The sequence below is a fragment of the Balaenoptera acutorostrata genome, chromosome 1 (genome assembly GCF_949987535.1).
Source record: "Balaenoptera acutorostrata chromosome 1, mBalAcu1.1, whole genome shotgun sequence".
Classification (NCBI taxonomy): Eukaryota; Metazoa; Chordata; class Mammalia; order Artiodactyla; family Balaenopteridae; genus Balaenoptera; species Balaenoptera acutorostrata.
Genome location: NC_080064.1, coordinates 157,940,876 through 157,946,875, shown reverse-complemented (window position 1 = coordinate 157,946,875; position 6,000 = coordinate 157,940,876). Strand labels below are relative to the sequence as shown.

At 51.5% G+C, this 6,000-nt stretch overlaps 1 long non-coding RNA gene across 4 annotated transcripts in view; it reads left to right on the top strand.

The window, feature by feature from the left end:
• The first annotated feature begins 2,310 nt into the window (after positions 1-2,310).
• The window catches only part of LOC130707642 (uncharacterized), a 50,295-nt gene continuing 46,605 nt past the window's right edge, over positions 2,311-6,000 (top strand). The window contains exons 1-2 of one of the 4 annotated variants that reach the window (XR_009007627.1): positions 2,311-2,721; positions 3,990-4,182. This is a non-coding gene — a long non-coding RNA (uncharacterized LOC130707642). The remainder of the gene's footprint in view (positions 2,722-3,989; positions 4,183-6,000) is intronic. The other 3 variants (XR_009007626.1, XR_009007625.1, XR_009007624.1) reach the window with 3 other exon arrangements.

The following is a 6,000-nucleotide window of genomic DNA, read 5'->3' as shown; positions in this document are numbered from 1 at the left end:
CACTACCAAATGTAAAATAGATAGCTAGTGGGAAGCAGCCGCATAGCACAGGGAGATCAGCTCAGTGCTTTGTGACCGCCTGGGGGGGGTGGGATGGGGAGGGTGGGAGGGAGGGAGATGCATGAGGGAGGAGATATGGGAACTTGTGTATATGTGTAGCTGATTCACTTTGTTATAAAGCAGAAACTAACACACCATTGTGAAGCAATTATACTTCAATAAAGATGTTTAAAAAAAAAAAAGATTTGGGGGAGGGGGGTAAACATACAAACAAGAGCAGAATGGATACTTTTTCAGAATGTGAATGGCTCTGTGTAAGCCCACCCCCAGGGTAACCACAGTCCTGACCTCTAACACCCTTGATGAGTCAGCCTTGGTCTGGGCTTGCGGACCCACGGAAGCTTCCTCATCCCCTCCTTCAGATCCGGTCTCTCCCTCGGCGTCTTTGTGAGAAGCACCCGGGGAAGTGGGACTGCTAGGCTGTACTGCTGCTAGAACTCCACCTGGGCTTCACCAGGCTCCAGCCCCCCGCCCTGTGCGCCTCTCTGACCCTGAGGCACCTCAACTGGTAGGAGCCGCATCACCTTCCCTCCTGGGACTTGTGACACTTAAGGGAGACACCGAAAGGACAAGCCTTTGGCTCCCTGGCTGGCAAAGAGCAGGTACTCAATTGTCATAAGTGTGCGTATCAGTGAGGGTTCTCCAGACAAACAGAATCCATAGGGTGTGTGTGTGTATATACACACACACGTACATATGTACACGCATACAAAAATATACAGCTGTGTATATATGCAGTATGCATACACACATATACACATATAGTATATACAATACACACATACATACATACACACATATAAAATGCATAGTTTGTACATATACAGTATGTACACATACGTATAACATATGCAATATACACACCTAGGTACATATATATCATACATATATACACACATACAAAGATATTTAGGTGTGTATATAGACAGTATACATACATACACATATAATATATGCAATACATACACGTACATACATATAGACACACATATACACCTACATATAAAAGCATATAGCATAAAAATATATATGTACTGTATATATAAATTCATCATATATATACATATATCATATATATAAGATATATACACATACATATATACAATGTATACACACACATACACACCTATATGTAAATATGCGCATGTACATACACATAAATACATACGCAAGTGTGTATATAATAGTATATACATATATACATATAATACCTAGAAACATATACACATACAGGTATACAACATATATACACACTTATATATAAATATACACTGTATACATACATACATACAGTGTACATATACTGTATATATACACACCCATATATCAATATATGGGTGTGTGTATATATACAGCATGTTCACATTTATAATATGTATACTATATATATACACATACATACATGTATACAATACATACACACAAATATATAGGCTTGTATGTATACTGTATATAGTACTTACACATATACTACAAATGCACGCACATATAAACATATGTGTATACATATATATAATATGTATACACACATATACAAATTAATAGGCTTGTATATATTCAGTATTTTTACATATATAGTTTTGTTTTAAGGAGTTGACTCATGTGACCGTGAGGCAGGCAAGTCAGGGCAGGACTCTGGGCTGGAGACACAGGGAAGAGCTGATGTCCCAAGGCCATTGGAGGAACAGTTCCCTCTTTCTACGGAAACTCATTTTTCTCTCCAGTCCTTCAACTGATGGACGAGGCCCACCCACGCCGCGGGCATTGACAATCTCCTTTAGGCAAGGTGGACCAATTTCAGTGTTCATCTCTTCTGAAAAATACCTTCCTGGCCACATCTGGAATAATGTTTCTGGTTGCCGGGGCCCCACGCAGTGCGCACGTGAGATTAACCATCCCCGTGGAGATGATGACAATTTATTTTCTCTCTTGACCATTGTCACTACTATTCCAATTAAAATGACAGCGCCATGAGGGCAGGGCATTTCCTTTTTTGCCAGTACTGAGCGTCCAGGGTCTGGTGCCTAGCATAGGCTAAATACACGGCATTTTTGTGAACAGAAGCCGGGATCCCGGCTGTCATACTTAATGAGGAATTATAGTCTTATTATTTGGGGGGGGGGGTGGTCACAGTACGTCAAGGGCGGGAGTCAAACCCGCCACCCCAGGCCCCGAGGGGTCTCCCCGGGTCCCCACTTCGGGCCGGTGGGGGTGGCCGGGGGGAGCCGAAGACGTTCGTGCGTGCGTGCGTGCGTGAGAGCGGGCGAGTCCACGGGGACGGCGGCGCGTGCGCCGCGAGTGAGTGGTTCAGCCGGGCCTTGGCTCATTGTGCTCGCCTCACGCTGGCCCGAGTTGGCGGCAGCGCTGGAGGTCCCGGGCCTGTGAGCACAAAGAGGGAGCCGGGGGGCGGACGGGAGTGCGGCGGCGGCGGCGGCGGCGGCGGCGGCGGCGGCGGAGGCTGAGGCCCAGGCCAGGCCCCCTCCCCTCAGCCTCCCGCCGGCCTGCCCCGCCCCCGCCGGCGGCGCCCCGCCCCTCCCCCAACCGCCAGACTAGCCTGGTGCGGGGGCCGCGCGCGAAGACCTGGGGGAGAAGTTGGAGCTGAGGCTGGAGTCGCCCGTGGGGGCCGAGCCCGCCGTCTACCCGTGGCCGCTGCCGGTCTACGTGAGTGCCGCCCGTCCCCTCTTCCCAGACCCCTGCCCCTCTTCCCTCACGGCGCGCGCTGAGCCCACCGAGAAACGGAGCGACTCGAGTCGCCAGACCCTCTTTGGAGTCCCCCTTCCCGCCCCGCCGTGGTTCTCCGCGGCCGTTTCCAGCCCCCGCGCACAGGGTGGGCAGAGGGGAGCCGGGGCCGGCCGGGGGCGCAGACTCGGCCGTGGGGACCCCGCGCTTCCGAGGGGCGCCCGAGCCGGGCTGCCGTTGGCTCTGTAGGGCTGGGGACACCGGTTTCCCCGGGCCTGGATTGCTGGCGGGCTTGCCCTTCCGTACTTTATGATCTGACATGTAGGGTTTCTTTTTCCTGGTAGTTTATTCTTAGCGCTGTCAGTGTGCTTAGCTTTTTTATTTTTGAGGACACCCTTTCCTCCCTCTCTCCAGTTTTTTGTGTTTTTGTTTTGTCTTGTTTTAGTTAGGCATTTTGTCCCTCTGATCTTGAGTGGGTGGGCTGGCTGGACCCTTGGAGAGGAGGCGTTGTCTCCCCTAATTTGAGTGGGTGGGCTGGCAGGCCCCTTGGAACGGACGCATTGTGTCCCGTAATTTTAGTGGGTGGGCTGGCAGGCCCCTTGGAACGGATGCATTGTGTCCCGTAATTTTAGTGGGTGGGTTGGCAGGCCCCTTGGAACGGACGCATTGTGTCCCGTAATTTTAGTGGGTGGGCTGGCTGGACCCTTGGAGAGGAGGCGTTGTCTCCCCTAATTTGAGTGGGTGGGCTGGCAGGCCCCTTGGAACGGTGGCTGGACCTTCCTTATATTCTTGGGGATCTTTTTCCAGCGACACTGAATGTTCTTCTCCAAGGTGCCTGGGTTTTTGGCAGCAGCTAAGCACAGAAGCTTAGGAGGAGGGGGCAGCTCACCTCGATCCCATGTCAGTGCCTCGTTCCCCGACGGGGGCGACCTCAGCCTTGGCAGCGGCAGAAAAAGCGGCAGGGGAATCTTCCGCTTCCAGGGCCTACTGCTGGTAGATAGCAGGGAAGAGGAGCTTCTTGTTGGGATGCGTGAAGACTCTTCACGCTGCAGCTCCTTCCCAGACATCGGTGAGCCTGGTGATTTGGGCCGGTGGTCTTCACCCAGCACTTTTTTTGTTGGCCTCTCCAGCAGCAGGGAGCAGCATGCGGTTGGGGCAGAGGACAGCACAGCATGGGATGGGACCTTCACCTCCCTCTTCTCACCTCCTTCCCGGGCTGTCATTTTCCATTCTGCCCCTGTTTTCCCCAGCCCCCGTCTCCTCAGTGGGAGGTGACTGGATGATACCGGCTTCCTGACGTTGACTCCCTGCTCGGGGCAGATGGCAGGCGCTGGAGCAGCAGGGTGGTCCCGGTCAGATGTGGCAGCCTCCCAGGAGGGCAAAACCAGCGGGTGACAGCCCACCGGGGCCCCACGGCGGGGCGGGCGGCGGTGGCGGAGCCAGGTACGAAATTTGCATAGTAAATTGCCCATGTAGGACCGGTTGTGCGCCAAGCGATCCGAGAACAGAGTGAAAGTGGGAGAGCTTCTCCTTAGCTTCACCTCCTCTCAAGGTCTAGCACGCACTGGACACTGGATGGCTCAGCCTGGCGCTTGTGACATGTCCATTGTACCCGTCACAGAGAAAGGGTGGGCGGGGCAGGGGGTGGGGCGGGGGGCGCATGCAAGCCCAGCCCGTGGAGAAACCCCGGCCCAAGGGCAAAGGGCGGGGCCCCAGAGCCCGACCCCTTCTGGACTTTCTAGTGGCTGGGACTTCTCGCTGTGGGTGGCAGGTGTTTGGCACCGGATGGGCCACCATGCGGAGACTGTTGGGGACTGTGGAAGCCTTCTCCTGCAGAGCTCACCCTGCCTGGGCACCGGCTCTGCAGGCCCCTCAGCCCTGTGTATGTATCGGCCAGCCCTTCCCCCCCAAGGGGCCCAGGGGCCAGAGCCTGTTCAGAGCTGAGTGCAGGAGGCACCCAGAGCTTGCCAGGCTGTGGCCAGCCTCCTCCAGGGACCTCCCCAGCTTCTCTGCGAGGCCTGATGACGGGAGCACCTTCTCCAGGGCTGCTCAGCTGCCAGCATCACCATGAGCCAGGCGGCAAAGGTTTCTGAGCAGGGGATGCAGAGCCCTGACCCGACTGGATGCTGCACCCCACGATGCCCCTTCCTGGCAGATAGGTTCTTTCTTCACTTCTTTTTCGAAATTTGGTAAAACAACATTTAAACCTTCGACTGTTCTTCAGGGTATACAGATGGTAGTGGCTTAGCTGGGATTCGAAGCAAGCCTGTGTGATTCCAGAGCTCGTGCTCTGGACTGTGGCGCCTCCTTATCATATATGCTTCCTGTGTTACTTTTTTTTTTTTTTCCTGTGGCCCTTATGGTACTTAGCCCTAAGTGCCATACGTGTGATGAACACATACACTGCCCTGTAGGAGGTCTTCTTTTGTTCAACGCATGAATTGCTCATCCACCACACTGGGTTCTAGTCTCAGAAGATACAGGTCAGGGAGCACCAGTTGTCAGCATAGCAGCACCCCACATTTCTAATTGAGGCTTGCAGCCCAGATTTTCCCTTTGGTCTAGTTTGAAGGATCCAGATATGTAAAGTTTATATTCTAGATAAATCATGGGCTATCCGGAAAGAAATTCACCAGTAAGTTATTCCAGTTTCTCTGGCCTTCCTGGAGTATATACAGTAAGGCATCTCATTCATGTCTGGAAAGCAAATATATCATTTACTGCAACTTCATCGTGGAGCGACGTATTGGTCTAAAGTACGATCAACACAATTTGGTCATTGTGAGTATGCCAGCTGGGTCCACTGTTTACTACACATATGTAACTCTAGCGATTCTTATGCCCAAGAGAGGAGACATACTCTTGGGTGTCTAGGGCAAGGGAAACATGTGTTGTTATTCAGGAGCTGGAAGCTTCAGCATGACAGGAAAGAATTGAAAAATCCTGGTCTACACATCACTTTACCTTGTTTGAAACTTGTTTCTTTGGCTTGCTTCGTTGGAGTGTTTTCTCTCTCCTGGGGCTGACATTGTGTGTTCTGTATCACGCATGTGACATGTAGAAGTTTCGGAACCCAGAGTCATATAGATGAGTAAAAATTTATTTATATATTTTAGTTTAAAATCTATTGAAAATAACACTGGGCATAATTCATATATTACAAAATTAGTTTGACCCTCTGCCCATGAGATTCTTTTTATGATATATGACAGCTAATTTGGACTTCCATCCCCAATAAACTTTGAGGTTTGAGGACACAAA